Source organism: Cynocephalus volans, chromosome 9 (genome assembly GCF_027409185.1).
Source record: "Cynocephalus volans isolate mCynVol1 chromosome 9, mCynVol1.pri, whole genome shotgun sequence".
Taxonomy (NCBI): Eukaryota; Metazoa; Chordata; class Mammalia; order Dermoptera; family Cynocephalidae; genus Cynocephalus; species Cynocephalus volans.
In genome coordinates this window covers 42,523,390-42,540,832 of record NC_084468.1, presented here as the reverse complement: position 1 = coordinate 42,540,832, position 17,443 = coordinate 42,523,390, and the positions used below count along the sequence as shown (strand labels likewise).

General features: G+C 35.8%; 1 protein-coding gene across 1 annotated transcript in view; it reads left to right on the top strand.

Annotated features, from left to right (window-relative positions):
- The window catches only part of CORIN (corin, serine peptidase), a 252,898-nt gene that overhangs the window by 53,789 nt on the left and 181,666 nt on the right, over positions 1-17,443 (top strand). The window lies entirely within an intron of this gene.

The following is a 17,443-nucleotide window of genomic DNA, read 5'->3' as shown; positions in this document are numbered from 1 at the left end:
TACCCCTCAGATCTTTAGTACATTTGCTGAACTTCCAGAAGGCGCGGTAGGAGTGGATTGGTGTGGAAAGTGCGGGGAAACTTCAGCTTTGATCCAATCAGCGCTGATAAAAAAATAATCAGAGCACAGCAAGTGTAAAAACTTTCTCTACAGTTATCTTGCCTCTTATTTTCTACTTCCTAAAACAAGGTTGTGATTGAAAATTGTACAAAGCCCATCCATCCATGATCATTTTCTTGTTTATTCCTCTCTTTCATGAAAACCTGCAAAGGGATATCACATCTTAGGTCTGAGACAGAGTATTTATTTTTATTTTGAGCCAGAAAGGGAGAGATTAAGTTGACTTTTAGCTATCACGGAATTTATTTGTCAGTGTTTGAGGAAAAGCAGGATTATTCTATTTCTCCAGCCCCAAAGAGACAGCCTGCTTGAATTCCATTGTTTCATAGAGCACCCATAGGTGTTGACTGCTTTTGACGCTTTGTGTTCACCAGTGATTCATAGTGAGTCGTGTTCATTACCAGATAGTAATATTGCAAACCAGAATTATACCAAGTTAAATTTATTTTCCTCATGAGGTTAATTTTGAGATCTAATATTTCGGTCATGTTATAACCACTTCATTATTAAGACAATGTTTTCCATCAGAAGTGCAGAAGAAATTTAAACAAAAACTCAGTCCAGTTGATGTGGTTGCAATTACAGCAATTGCTATTTTCTTCTACTGAATGGATTTGCCTGTATTTTGAAAATTCCATCATTTGTTAAGACTCAAATAGGGTTGACAAGCATATACCCTGAAGAGTAAAGAAACATATGGCAGTTGCTGCTCGGTTTGGAAGTTTGATAGAAGTCTGTTTGACTCATTATCTCTTCCTTTGGCTAGAACATTGCTTGAAAGTATAAGCATAATTTGACATGTAGAGGAAATCCAGGTGAAATTATAATGATTAAATGGAGAAAGGCCAAAACCTTTGGATATATGTCATTCTGTGTTGTTAATGTACTTGACAGTCAGCATTGAGCTTTACTGTCTGACCACATAGACTCTCAGTATACTGTCTGCATTAACTAAAATGATTTATTGCAAGGGATTGGATCATTTTTCATACAGCTGCGTGATAGTGCCAGCTTGTGATTATTGAGTTTTGACAGCTTTCAAGTCATGTTTGAATATTTTCTCTGTGATTTTTGTAATTAACTGATTTGATACACAGGACAGGGAATATCATACATCATTTTTCCAGGTATGAAATTGAGGCTTAGAGAAATTGAGTTGACGTATGCAATATCACTTGCCTAGTAATTAGTAGACATGAAGTTGGGATTCAGATCTTGGAACTCCTATATCAATGGTCTTTCAAGTTTTTCATGCATCCTCATTTAATTGTATCATTTTCTTTGCAGTACCAGGAACATTGCTGAACAAATTTTAAGCACTGGGAAAATAGAATAGTTTTTTTTTTTTTTTGACTGCTGTATAGCCAGTGGTAAATAAAATATTAGTTGAATGAATAAATGAACTACAGTCATTTCAGATTTTAAATATATGATTTATTACTTTTGTTAGTGATGACTGATCACACTTCTGACACTTGACATTCATTTAACCAGTTTTACTTAAAGTATCATTTAATGTCCTATATTTGTATTAACACCTAGGAGAGAATTTTCTTTTATCTTCCCAACCCTCTTTTTATTATTATTCTCTAATTGAGATGTTATTATAAATTCCTGGCATATACAGAAGCTATTTAAGTCCATTTCAGCCCTGAAATACAGTGGCCAGACATTCTTCCTCCTCAGATATCCTGAGGAGGAAACCAAGAGGAAAACTCCTGGCAAAGGGTACCAGGAAATAGTCCTTCCCTAAGATGTTTCCTCCAGGGGGTCCTAAATATTATGTCAAAGCATAGAATACTGCAGTTTATGTAAATTTTTAACCAGAATACCCCCGATAATTACAATGTGTAGCACAGCACGGCTTTGTGAATGTGAAACAGGTTTTATATGACATCTGTTACTCACGGAGCTTCGTTAGTTGCATTTTGAAAACCAATTGTAATGTGGAAAAGGAAAAGGGCCACAGTTAACTTTCGTGAGGTGTTTCAAGGAGGGATTTCTCTAGCTTGCATTCTATGCCTGGGTTTTTATTTTCACATTTTTCTCCTTAATGTATTTTATAAATACTTAAACAAATGTTGAATTGTAAGGAAAGGGAAAAACTCTTGCTAATCAAGAGCTTTTGTGTTAAAGATAAAATGGCATACAAAAAAATAACCTAGAAAGTCTGATCAGGAATGAAAATGACAAGATGTAGTCCCATTTGTTTATTTTTTCTTTTGTTGCTTGTGCTTTCAGGCTCATGTTCATAAAGTCTGTGCACAGACCTAGTTCCTGAATTGTTTCCCCTATATTTTCCCTTAGCAATTTTACAGTTTTGGGTCTTATATTCAAGTCTTTAACGCATTTTGAATTGATTTTAGTATATGGTGAGAGGTGCATGTCTAACTTCATTCTTCTGCATATGGATATCCAATTTTGCCAGCACCACTTATTGAAGAGGCAGTCTTTTCTCCAATGTATATTTTTGTTGCCTTTGTCAAATATCAGATGGCTGTAAGCCTCAGGGGTGATTTTTAGGTTCTCTATTCTGCTCCACTGGTCTGAGTGTCTATTTTTATGCTAATACCATGCCATTTTGGTTACTATAGCTTTGTAGTATAATTTGAAGTCAGGTAGTGTTATGCCTCTGGCTTTATATTTTTTGCTAAGGATTGCGTTGGCTATTTAGGGTCTTTTGTTGTTCCATATGAATGCTGAGATTGTTTTTTCCATTTCTGTGAAGAATGTCATTGGTATTTTGATGGGGATTGCATTGAATCAGTAAATTGCTTTGGGTAGTATAAACATTTTTACAATGTTACTTCTTCTAATCCAAGAGCATGTAATGTTCTTGCATCTTTTTGTGTCTTCTTTATTTCCTTCCATAATGGTTTGTAGTTCTCATTGTAGAGATCTTTCATCTCCTTGGTTAAATTGATTCCTAGTTATTTTATTTTTTGTGCTACTGTTGTAAGTGGGTTTACTTTCTTGATTTCTCTTTCTGTTAGCTCATTATTGGAGAATATAAATGCAACTGATTTGGGGGCATTTATTTTTTATCATGTGACATTACTGAAATTATTTACCACCTCTAGGAGTTTTTTGATAGAATCTTTAGGTTTTTCTATATATAGTATCATATCATCTGCAAATAGGAACTGTTTGACTTCATCTTTTCCAATCTGGATGCCCTTTATTTCTTTCTCTTGCCTGACTGTTCTGGCTAGTGCCTCCAGTACTATGTTAGATAGAAGTGGTAAGAGTGGGCATCCTTGTCTTGTTCCTGTTCTTAAGGGAAAAGCCTTCAGTTTTTCCCCATTCAGAATGATTCACAGTGAAGGAAATAATCAACAGAGTAAAAATGACAACCTACAGAATGGGAGAAAATTTTTGTTAACTATACATCTGACAAGGGATGAATATCCATAATATACAAGGAACTCAAGCAATTACACAGTAAAAAACAAATAACCCAATTAAAAAATGGGCAAAGAAACTGAGTAGACATTTTTCAAAGGCCAACAGGTACATGAAAAAATGCTCAAAATCACTAGCCATCAGGGAAATGCAAATTAAAACCACATTGAGATATCATCTCACCCCAGTTAGACTGGCTATAATAAAAAAGACAGAGAATAACGTATGCTGGCAAAGATGTGGGGAGAAGGCAACACTTCTACATTGTTGGTGGGACTGTAAATTAGTACAACCACCAGGGAAAATAGTATAGAGGTTTCTCAGACAAATACAGACAGATCTTCCGTATGATCCAGCAACCCCACTACTGGGTATATACCCAAAGGAATGGACATCATCATGTAGAAGTGATACCTGCACTCCCATGTTCATCACAGCTCTGTTTACAATAGTCAAGACATAGAACCAACCTAAATGTCCATTGATGGACGATTGGATAAAGAAAATGTGGTGTATATACATCATGGAATACTACTCTGCCATAAAAAGGAATAAAATTCTCCCATTTTCAACAACATGGATGACCTCAGAGAAACTTATGTTGAGTGAAATAAGCAAAGCAGGGATAAATACCATATGTACTCACTCATAAGTGGGAGCTAAGAGAGAAAGAAGGAAGGAAAGAAAGACCACAGTTGTGTGTTGGACTTGCAGAGAGAGGGAACATACCTTGGGATACAAAGTGGAGTGGGGAGAAAGGGAGATGGGGAGGGAGGTCGGGGATAATTGGAGGGATAATTGGGTGGGGGACACGGGGTATAATCACAATTTGTGGTAATGGGCCTGCTGCTAGCATGGATCTGGCCATCACATCTTAGGCACGAGTGGTGACAATTTGCTTTGTACCCCATGAATATTCACAGCCAATAAAAAAATAAAAAATAAAACAATCCGCCCCCCAAAAAGAAAAAAGGAATTAAAGTGACAAGAGTGATTGATGTGCTGAAAGCTTAAATTGTTCTCTGTTCTCTCATAACTTTAAGAGTGACGAGATCTGGTTATTTTTTTTGATAACAAGACCCTAAATCTTCTATACGAGAAGAAAATGCATCATTCCTCTTGATCACTTTTTAAAAATAACTGATTTTTTGAGATATAATTCACATACTATAAACTTTTCTCTTTAATGTGCACAATTCAGCAGTTTTTAAAATATATTCAAAGAATTGTGCAACCATCACCATTACCTAATTTTAGAATAGTTTCATCACTGCAAAAACAAATACCATATCCATTGCTCCCTATTTCCCCTTGCCCTCAGCTCCTAGCCAAACCTAATCTGTTTTCTGTCTCTATGAACTTGTCCAGTTGGAACATTTTGTATAAAGGGCATCATACAGTATATGGTCCTTTGTTTCCATCTTCTTTCACTTAACATGATGTTTTCGCCCGAGTTACAGCCTATATCGGTACTACATTCCTTCTTAATGCTGAGTAGTATTCTATTGTATGAATACACCACGTTTTGTTTATCCATTAGTCCACTGACAACACTGGGGTTGCTTCCACCGTTTGTCTATTATGAATAATGCTGCTATGAATATTGATGTACAAGTTTTTGTGTGGGCATTTGTGTCCAGTTTTCTTGGATTTATACCTAGGAGTGAAACTGTGCTTTTTTTCTGTTTCCTTACTTTTTTTCTGTCTAGTTGTTTTACCCATGATTGATAGTGGGGTATAGAAGTCTACAACTATGATTGTAGAACTGACCACTTCGCCCTTCAATCGAGTTTTTGCTTTACATATTTTGATGGTCTGTCATTAGGTGTGTAAATGTTTATAATTGTTATATCTTCTTGCTGTGTTAAACCTTTTATTCATATATAATGTCTTTCTGTGTCTCTTATAACCTTTTTTGATTTAAAGTCTATTTAGTCTGATATTAGTATAGCCATCCTACTCTCCTTTGGTTACTATTTCCATAAACTATCTTTTTCCATTCTTTCACTCTCAATCTTTTTTGTCTTTGGATCTAAAGAGAGTCCCTTGTAGACAGCATATATTTGGATCATGTTTGTTTATTTATTTACATTTTTAATTGTACATATTTGTGCAATTAAATACATGCATGTATTGTACAATGATTCATTTAGGGTAGATAACATATCTATCACCTAAATATTTTTTCTTTGTGGTGGTTATGGTCAAGATCCTCTTTTCTAGCTATGCAGAAATAAACAATATAATATTATTATCTTTAGTCAGCCTAGAAAACCTGAATTTATTCTTTCCATCTACCTGTAACTTTGTACCATTTAATCTACCTCTTCCCCTCCCCGCCTTCCCTTCCTAGTCTATGTCAACCATCATTCTACTCACTACTTCTATGAGAACCACTTTTTTTTTTAGATCCCACATGTGAGTGAGATCATGTAGTTTTGTCTTTCTGTGCCTGGCAAACTTCACCTAACATGATGGTCTCCTGTTCCATCCATGTTGCTGCAAATGATAGGATTTCATTTTTTGAAATAGCTGAATAGTACTCCATTGTGTATATATACCACACTTTTTAAAAACTTTATATATTTTTTTGCTGTACATGCTTATTGTTTCAATACATACGTGTATTGTATAATGATCTAATCAGAAATGTTAACATATCTATCACGTAAACATTTATTATTTCTTTCCAGTTATAACTTTCAAGGTCCTCTTTTCTTTCTATCTTGAAACATACAATACAATATTATTAGCTATTGTCACTCTAGGGCACCAGAACTTATTCTTCTAACCTAATTTTTTTTATTGGTTATGAATATTCATAGGATACAAAGCAAATTGTCACCACTTGTGCCTAAGATGTGATGGCCAGATCCATACTGGCAGTATGCCCACTACCACAAATAATTGTAACTTTGTAACTTTGTATCCATCTACCAACCCTTCCCCAGACCCCCTCCCCCTTTCCCTGCCTCTGGTAACCACTGTTCTACTCTCTATTTCTCTCCTTTGTATTTTCCTCTTCTTTCCCTCCCTTTTAAACTTATTTTTCTTAATTGACCCATGATATTTGTACATATTTATGGGGTACAATATGATATTTGGGTACATTCATGCTTGTGCAGTGATCATATCAGGGTGCTTCGTATATCCATCACCTCAAACATTTGTCACTTCTTTGTGTGAGAAACATTCAACATCATCTCAAGTAGCTATTCAAAGATACACAACACTTCATTGTTAACTATGGTCTCCCCATACTATAGAACGCTGGATCCCATTCTTCCTGTATCTCCACTATTTTTTATCCACTGACTACTCTCTTCCCACCTCCCTCCCATTCCCCTCGCCCCTTTCTCCCAACCAGTCTCTAGTAACTACTATTCTATTCTCTATTTCTATGAGATCAACTTATTTTAGCTTCCACATATAAGTGAGAACATGTGGTATTTTTCTCTCTGTGCCTGGCTTATTTCACTTAACATAATTTTCTCCAAACTCATCTATGTTGCTGCAAATGTCAGCATTTCATTCTTTTTTATGGCAGAGTAGTATTCTATTGTGTATATGTACCACATTTTCTTTATCTAATCATCCATTGATTAGGTTGGTTGCGACTCAATTTAGGTTGACCGTTTTATCATGTACCTGTTGGACATGTGTATGTCTTCTTTCAAAAAAATGTCTATTCAGGTCATTTGCCTATTTTTAAATTGGTTTACTTATTTATTTATCTTTACTACTGAATTGTTTGAGTTCTTTGTATATTTTGGATATTAATACCTTGTCAGATGCATAGTTTGCAAATATTTTCTCCCATTCTGCAGGTTGCCTTTTTACTTTGTTGGTAGTTACCTTTACTGTGCAGCAGCTTTTTAGTTTCATATAATCCCATTTGTTAACTTTTGCTTTTGTTTCCTGTGATTCTGAAGTATTATTCATAAAATTTTTGCTCTGACCCATATCCTGAAGTGTTTACCATATTCCTCTAGAAGTTTTATATTTCAGGTCTTACATTTAAGTCTTTAACCAATTTTGGTTTATTTTGGCATATGGTGAGAGATAGGGTGTAGTTTCATTCTTCTGCATATGGATCTCCAATTTTTCCAGCACCATTTATTGAAGACACTGTCTTTTCTCCAACGTGTGTTATTGGCCTTTGTCAAAAATCAGTTGGCTGTAGGTACATGGGTTTATTTATGAATTCTCTATTCTGTTTCATTGGTCTATGTGTCTGTTTTTGTGCCAGTGCCATGCTGTTTTGATCACTATAGCTTTGTAGTATATTTTGAATTCAGGGAGTGTGATACCCCCTGCTTTGTTCTTTTTGCTCAGGATTGCATTGGCTATTCAGGGTCTCCACTTGTCCCATACAAATTTTGAATTATTTTTTCTATTTCTGTGAAATATGTCACTGGAAGGTTGGTGGTGATTGCATTGACTCTGTAAGTCACTTTGGGTAGTATGGTTATTTTGATGATATTTATTCTTCAAATCTATGAGCATGGGATATCTTTCCATCTTTTTGTGTTGCCTTTAACTTCTTTAATTAGTGTTTTATAGTTTTCATTGTACAGATCTTTCACCTCCTTGGTTAAATTTATTCCTAGATATTTAATTTTTTTTGTTACTATTGTAAATGGTTTATCTATTGATTTCTTTTTATGCAAGGTCATTGTTGGTGTATAGAGTGCTACTGGTTATTGTATGTTGATTTTGTATCCTGCAACTTTCCTAAATTTGCCTAACAAGTTTAGGGTTTTTTTGATAGAGCTTTTAGGTTTCTCTCTATATAAAATCATCATCTGCAAACAGGGACAACTCAAATTCCTCCTTACCAAATTGGATGCCCTTTACTTCTTATTCTTGCCTAATTTCTATGGCTAGGACTTCCAGTACCATGTTGAACAGAAGTGGTGAGAGTGGGCATCCTTGTCTTGTTCCAGTTCTTAGGGGGAAAGCTTTCAGCTTTTCCCTGTTCAATATAATGTAAGCTGTGGGTGTCTCATACATCACATTTATTGCATTAATATACTTTCCTTTTATATCCAATTTGTTGGGGGTCTTTATCATGAAGGCATGTTTTGTCAAGTACTTTTTCTGCATCCATTGAGATTATTATATGTTTTTTTCCTTTCATTCTGTTGACATGATGTGTTATATTTATTGATTTGCATATGTTGAACTATCCTTGCATTCTTAGGATAAATCCCTCTTGATCATGGTGTATAATCTTTTTGATATGCTGTTGGATTCTTTTTGCTAGTGTTTTATTGAGAACATTTGCATCTGTGTTTGTTGTCCTTGCCTGGTATCAGGGTAATTCTGGCTTCATAGTACGAGTTTGGAAGAATTCTGTCGACTTCAATTTTTTGAAATAGTTTAAGAAGTATTGACATTAGTTCTTCATTAAATATTTGGTAGAATTAAGAGGCAGGAAACTGAGGGCTTCAGCTCCCTTTGCTCAAAATCAGGCAAGAAAGCATGACCGGGGTCCTAGGCAAGGAGCCATGGGTCACAGCCCCCTCTGCCTGGAGCAGGTAAGAGAGCATGCCTGGGGTCCTAGGCAAGAAGCTGAGAGCTGCAGACCCTCCACCCAGAAGCGGTAAAGAGAGCATGCCAAAATCACCACTTCCATGCAGGTGGCCCACCACAGCTACCAACACAGCCATGGCTACCAAAAATATGGCTCAACGACACAGCAGCAGACACAACCACTGTGCAGCAGGCCCACCAGACACTCCATTACATTGACACAAGGAGAGTCACCAGCAGAAACCAGAAAAAGAAGAGGATATCTCTCTTCTCAAAGTCCACTCTGGAGGAACAGAAGAAGCAACCGCTCTACTAAATGACCAGACCTCAATGTAGAGATACTAAAAATACAAACACCCAAGCAAATGTGACTGACACCACCAAAAGAATATAGTAATTCTCACATACCAGACCCTATAGAGCAGGAAACCCTTGAAATGACTGAAAAGGAATTCCGAGCAACAGTCTTAAGGAAACTAACTGAAATCTGAGAAGAATCAGACAACCTAATGAAATGAGAAAAAAAAATTCAGTATATGAAGGAGGAAATTTATAAAGAGATTAATACCTTAAAAAAGAATGTAGCAGAATGCATGGAACTGAAATATTCAATGAAATAACACAACTGAGAGCTTAAGCAGCTGGCTAGAACAAGCAGAAGAAAGAATGTCTAATCTTGAAGATAGTCTTTTAGAAATTACCCAGGTATACAAAAAAAAAAAAAAAAAAAAGAAAGAAACGGAAAAAAGAAATTTAAAAAATGAAGAAAATCTAAGAGAGCTTGCACACAACTTTAAGCACACAAACATTTGAATCATGGGTGTTTCAGTAGGGAAGGAGAAAGGACAAGGAATAGAAAACCTACTCAAAGAAATAATAATGGAAAATTTCCCAGGTATAGGGAGAGACACAGAGCCTCCAGATCCAGGAGGCTCAAAGATCTCCAAACAGATTCAACCCAAAAAGATCCTCTTCAAGACACATTCTAGTCAAACTGGTAAAGCTCAAAGACAGAGAGAGAATCTTAAAAGAAGCAAGATAAAAGCATCAAGTCACCTCTAAGGGAGCCCCCATCAGACTAACAGCAGAGTTCTCAACAGAAACTCTATAAGCCAATTTTGATACATTCAAAATACTAAAAGAATAAAACTGCCAGCCAAGAATACTATACTCAGCAAAGCTATCCTTCAGAAATGAGAGAGAAATAGTGTATTTTCCAGACAAATAAAAACTGTGGGAATTCACCACCACACAAACAGCTCTGCAAGAAATCCTCAAGGAAGTCTTGCATCTGGACTCTGAAAAATGATAGTCACTGTCTCGACAACATAAGAAAGAACAAAACTCACTGATGGAACAAAAATACAAAAGAGAAAGAGAAAGAAACTAAATCTTACCACCACAGAAAACCATACTGACAATGTAATAATGTCCCTACTTTATTTCTGATTTTAGTAATTTTATTCTTTTCTCTTTTTTATTGATCAGTCTAGATAAACGTTGCAAATTTTGTTGATCTTTTTAAAGAATTAACTTTTTGTTTTGTTGATTTTCTCTATTGTTTTTTAATTCCCTAGTCCATATATTTCTGTGTAATCATTCTTATTTCCTACTTACATTTGCTTTGGGTTTAGTTTGCTCTACTTTTTCTATATTCATAAGGTAGAAGTTTACATTACTAATTTGAGATTTTTCTTATTTTTAATATAGATGTTTACAAGTATAAACTTTCCTCTAAGCACTGCATGAGTCCTGCATCTGATAAATTTTGATATGTTGTGCTTTGATCTTTATGTCTAAGTACTCTCTAATTTCCTGTGATTTTTATTTTTACGCATTGTTTATTTAGGAAAGTGATGCTTAATTTCCACACGTTTGTGAGATTTTTAAATTTTCTCCTATTATTAGTCAGAGAACATACTTTCTATGATCTTAGTCTTTTTTATTTAAAAAAAATGAAAAATTTAAACAAACAAGTATGTTCATAGAAAGATTTCCATTACCTTTCAATTCTATTTTCCAAACTTTTTGAGGTTCCCTTGTGTTTATATTCTGTTTTATTGATTTTTTAATGCAATTTATGTTGATAAATTTAGATATTTAATTTCTATTCTTGATTTCTTTTTATTAAGTGGACTTGATGATTTGCTTAGAAGTTAATTTGCCTTTGAAACATTTATTCATCTTTCTCTGTTGAATTTAATTTGATATTTACAGGCTTTTGGAATACTTTAGAGAGCTATTTAAATAACTGTAGAGATTATAAAATGAAATATGTAAATTTAAATAAGTTTTACATATCCAGTTTTTGTGAAAATTAGAAACCCTACATTCTATAGAGCTTTGTTATTCATCTGTTTTTTAGTTTATGTATTTTTTATTTGAACAAATAAAAGTGAATATCCTTGTTATATTTTAAAAACAAGTATTAGGTAGAATTCAGCAGTACAGCCATCTGCAGGCTTTTCTTTTTTGGGAGACTTTTTATTATTCATTCTATGTCATTAGTTGTTATTGGTGTAGTTAGGTTTTGTTTTCTATTTTTTCTTGGTTCAGTCTTGGTAGGGCATATGTGTCCAGGAATTTATCCATTTCTTCTAGGTTTTTGTATTTATTGATGTATAGTTTTCATAACAGTCTCATGATCCTTTGTATTTTGATGCTATCTGTTGTAATGTTTCCATTTGCACTTCTGATTTTGTTTATTTTGCTCTTTTCTCTTTTTTTCTTGGTTAGTCTGGTTAATGGTTTGTTGATTTTGTTTGTCTTTTCAAAGAACTGACTTTTTGTTTGATTAATTTTTTGTATTGTAGTTTTAGTCTCAATTTCATTTATTTCTGCTCTGGTTTTTATTGTTTCTTTTTTTGTACTTATTTTGGGCTTATGTTGTTCTTGCTTTCCTAGTTCCTTGAGGTGCACTGTTAGGTTGTTTATTTGAAATCTTCCTTATTATTTTGATGTAGGTGTTTATTGCTACAAACTTTCCTCTTAATAGTGCCTTGGCTGTATCCTACTGATTTTGGTGTGTTGTGTTTCTATCTTCATTAGTTTCAAGAAATTTTTTTATTTCCTTCTTAATCTCTTCTTTGACTCATTGGTCATTTAAGAGCATGTTGTTCAGTTTCCATGAATTTCTGTACTTTTGCAAGTTCCTCTTGTTACTGATTTCTAATTTTATTCCATTATGGCAAAAAAATCTTTTGATGTAATTTTGATTTTTTTGATCTTGTTAGTATTTATTATGTAGCTTAACATATGGTCAATCCTAGAGAGTATTCCTTGAGCTGATGAAAAGAATGTGTATTATGCAGCTGTTGGATGAGATGTTCTGTATGTGTCTGTTAGATCCATCTGGTCTATGGTGCCATTTAAATATGCTGTGTCCTTATTGATTTTCTGTCTCAATGATCTGTCCAATGCTGAGAGTGGGGTATTAAAGTCACAAAATATTATTGTGTTGGTGTCTATCTCTCCCTTTAGATCTGATAATATTTGCTTTATATATCTGGGTCCTCTGGTGTTGGGTGCATATATATTTGCAATTGTTACATGCTCTTGCTGTATTGATCCCTTTATCATTATATAATGCCCTTCTTTGTCTCTTGATACAGATTTTGATTTAAAGTATGTTTTATCTGATATAAGTATAGCTATTTCTGCTTGCTTTTGTTTTCCATTTGCATGGGATATCTTATTCCATCCCTTCATTTTCAGTCTTTCAGTGTCTTTGTTGGTAAGGCATGTTATTTTGCAGTCAACATATGGATGGGTCATTTTTTTTAGTCCATTCAGCCAGTGTATGCCTTTAAATGGGGGAATTTAATCTATTTACATTCAAAGTTATTATTGATATATGGAGTCCTACTCATGTCATTTTGTTGATTGTTTTGTGATTGGTCCTTTCTTCTTCTCTTATCACTTACCCTTGTGGTTTGATGGTTTTCTGTATTGATAAAATTTGGTTCCTTTCTCTTTCTAATTTGTGTATCTACTCTACCAGTAAGTTTTATATTTTCAGGTGTCTTCATGATGGTTGTTATCATTCTTTCTCTTCTAGATTTAGGACTGCCCTATATAGGCTGTTCTGGTGGTGATGAATTCCCTTAATTTTTGCTTTTCTGAGAAAGACTTTATTTCTCCTTCATTTCTGAAGGATAGCTTTGCTGGGTATAGTATTCTTGGCTGGCAGTTATTTTCTTTCAGTACTTTGAATATATTAAACATTCTCTCCTGGTCTATAGGGTTTCTGCTGAGAAGTATGTTGTTAGTTCTGATGGGGATTCCATTATAAGTGACTTGACATTTTTCTCTTGCTGTATTTAGAATTACCTCTTTGGCATTAAATTTAGATAGTTTGATGACAATGTGTCTTGGAAATGACCTATCTGGGTTGAATCTATTTGGGGACCATTGAGCTTCCTGGATTTGGTGTTCATATCCTTTCCACAACTAGGAAAGTTTTCAGTTATTATTTTGTTAAATAGGTTTTCAATATATTTTTTTGTTTTCTTTTTCTTTTGGAATGCCCATAATCTGAATATTTGTTTGCTTAATGGTATCCATAGATTTGTAAGCTTTATTCATTCTTTTAAAGTTCTTTTTTCTTTTGTCTTCCTGTATTATTTCAAAACTGCTATCTTCAAGATAAGAAATTCTTTTTTTCTGCTTGATGTAGTTTGGGGTTGATACTTTCAGATGTAGTTTTTATTTTGCTCAATGAATTCTTCAATTCTGAGATTTTTGTCTGATTTTTTAAAATGATATCTATCTCTTTGGCAAATTTCTTATTCAGATTATGAATTGTTTTTCTGATTTTGATGAACTATGTGTCTGTATTCTTTTGTATCTCAGTGAGTTTCCTTAAGATAATTAGTTTGAATTCATTTTCTGGCAAGTCAGCAATTTCTGATTTTTTTGCAGTCAGTTACTGGATCATTGGTTCTTTTTGGGTTTTTTTGGTTTTTTTGATTGTGTTATGTTACTGTTTTTTCATGTTTCTTGTTTCCCTGCATTGATATTTTTGTATTTAGTGGAACAGTCACCTCTTTGAGTTTTGTAGAGTGTCTCGTTTGGGAAAAGACTTTCAGCTAAAAATGCATCCCATGGTGTTGATTGGACAGAGTGCAATGGCTTTGTTCAGGATGGGTGCAGTAGTGGAGACTCTGTATAATTACTTCAGTTGTTATTGACTTTCACTATGACTGTGAGTGACTCAACAACCTTTGCTTTGAAGATTTGTGGCAGTGGCGGCACAACTTTGCTGGGAGAGGGAATGCTAGGTTGATTCACAGGTGGGGGGTGTACACATGCACTCTGTGGGTCAGTCACCTCAGAAGCTAGCTCACTGGAGATGTGGTTTCTGGATTGATTCTCAGGCTGGGGGTGTGAGCATATGGCATGTCAGGGTCTCTAAGACTGGTTTGCCAGTGGTAGGGTCACTGTGCTACTTCTCTGATTTGGCATGGGCCCACGAGGGGCATGTTAGCCAAGTTGATTCTCATTCAGATGTCTGTGCATGCAATGGCTCAAAGACTCAGGGGTGGGTCTTCCAGGGGCATGACAGCTGAGCTGTTTCTCTGAGCTAGGGTGTGTTGGTGCACTTTGGCTCAGCTAGTTGAGTATGGATGTGCTGGTGTCCCCTCCACTGTGCCAGTTCTTGGAACCTGATGTGAGATCATGCTTCCCTTGGTTGCTCAGGAGCTGGTCTACCAAAGGCAGAGCTGCTGAGCCCCTTCTCAGGAAGTGGGTGAGGTCACTGGGTGAGGTCACTAGGTGAGGCTGCAGCGAGGGTGCCTGCCCAGCCACTTCTTGGGTGGTGGGAGGGGCTGCTAGGCAGGCCTTCAGTGAGGTGGCTTGTCCAGTTGCTTTTGGGTGGTGGTGGGGGCACTAGGCAGGCCTGAAGTAAAGGGGCCATCAAGCCATTTCTGGGACTGTTGGCAAGGCCATTAGGCAGCACCATTTAGGACAGAACCACCTGGCTGCTTCTCTGGGAGGTTACAGATGCACTTTATTTACACTGGCCTGAGGGTATATTTGTTAGGGTAGAGATCTGTGAGATATTTTTCCTGGATGGGCCTCAGATGCACACAACTCAGCCAGCTGGTGGAACTAAGGGGTAAGGGGAGGAATACTGGGTGGTCTGCCTGAGGATGGTCTTCCTGACTGATCTCTGGCCAGGAACGTGGGGGTGCATCAGTTCAGTAGGACTAGGGTTGGCTTCCTAGACTGCAGAACTAGAGTTCAAACAGCTTCTCCTTCAAGACACTAGGATCAGGGAGTTGTAGCCTTTCCTATGAGTAGGCTGACATGAGGGCAGAGCATTAAGTCCTGAGAATCCCTATGGCTACTGGCCCCAGGGCAGAGTGCATTCCTGACAATAGCTCTGGTTTCAAGATGGCACCATCCTGCATCAGCTTGGGTTACCAGGGGTGTGGGGAGTGCACAGCTTGTGCTAGGGTTCCAGAGTGATGTTGTGTGTGTATTCAAGGCTGCTTCCCACACTTGTCTATGGGCTTGTTCTGCCAAAGTATATGTTGGCCTTTGTGGTGAGGATGGGGGTTTGTATTGGTCCTCTGCCTTTTGCCTCAAGGGAAAATTCCTCCTGTGCTGATCCTGGTGTTGGAGATGTTGTGGCTGAGGCCATGTGCCTCTCTCTCCTTTCTATGCCACCATCCTGGGCTTTCAAGCTCCACAGGGATATCATCAGTCTCCTGCTGCACTCCTACACTTTTCAATGATATTCCTATCAATATTTATCTGTCTGTTATTGTTGGTCCTTTTCTGTGGGAGAAACATGACCTGGGTACCTCTGGTTCACCATATTCCACAGTTTTTAAATTCATTTATCTGTTGATGGGCATTTAGGTTGATTACATCTCTTGACTATTGTGAATACTACTGCAATGAATATGGAAATGCAGGTGTCTCTGATATATTGATTGCATTTCCTTTGTGTATCTATACCTAGTAGTGGAATTGCTGGGTCACAAGATAGTTCTGTACGTGGTTTTTAGAAGAACCTCCATGCTGTTTTCCATAATGTCTATTAATTTACATTCCCACCAACAATGTATGAGAACATGAGAGTTCCTTTTTCTCCACATCTTTGCCAGCATTTGTTATTTTCTGATTTTTTTTTTTTTGATGATAGCCATTTTAACTAGAGTTCAATGACATCTCATTGTGGTTGTGATTTTCATTTTCCTGATGATTAGTGATGTTGAGCATTTTTTTCATGTGCCTCTTGGCTGTTTGTATGTATTCTTTATAGAAATGTCTGTTCAGGTTCTTTGCCCATTTTTTAATTGGGTTATTATTATTATTATTATTTGCTATTGAGTTGTTTGAATTTCTTATGTATTCAGGATATTAGCCTCTTGTCAGATACATAGGTTGCGAATGCTGTCTCACAATCTGTAGGTTGTCTCTTCACTTGGTTGATTGTGTCCTTTGCTGTGCAGAAGTGTTTTAGTTTGATGTAGTCCCATTTATCTATGTTTGCTTTAGTTGACTGTGCCTTTGTGTCCTTGTTCAAAAAAGCACTGCCTAGTCCTATTTTATGTAGTTTTTTCCCTATGTTTTCCTCTAATAGTTTCATAGCTTTGGGTCTCAAATTTAACTCTTTATTTTTAGTTGATTTTCATATATGGTGAGGGATAGGGGTCTAGTTGCAATCTTCTGAATGTGGATATACAGTTTTCCCACCACCATTTACTGAAGAGGCTGACCTTTCCCCATTGTGTATTCTTGACACCTTTGTCAAAATCAGTTGGCTGTAAATGCATTGGTTTATTTCTGGGCTCTTTATTCTATTCCATTGGTCAATTTGTCTGTTTTTATGCCAGTACAATGCTGTTTTGGTTACTATGGCTTTATTGTATATTTTGAAGTCAGGTAGTGTGGTGATACAACTTTGTTCTTTTTGTCCAAGAGTACTTTGGCTATATGAGGTCTTTTGCAGTTCTATACAGATTTTAAGATCGTTTCTAGTTCTGTGAAGAATGTCACTGGTATTTTGATAGAAACTGCATTGCATCTGTAAATTGCTTTGGGTATTATGGAGATTTTGATGATATTTATTCTTCCAACCAACGAACACAGGTTATCTTTCCATTTATTTGTATCTTCTTCAATTTCTATCATCAATGTTTTATAGTTTTCATTGTAGTGAATTTTTACCTCCTTGATTAAATTTACTCCTAGGTATTGCATTTTTTTTTGGTAGCTATTGTAAATGGGATACATTCTTGGTTTATTTTTTAGATATTTTGTTATTGGCATATAGAAACCCTATTGATTTTTGCATGTTCATGTTGTATCCTGCCACTTTATTGAATTGACTTATTAGGTCTAACAAAGTTTTGGTGAAGTCTTAAGCATTTTCTAT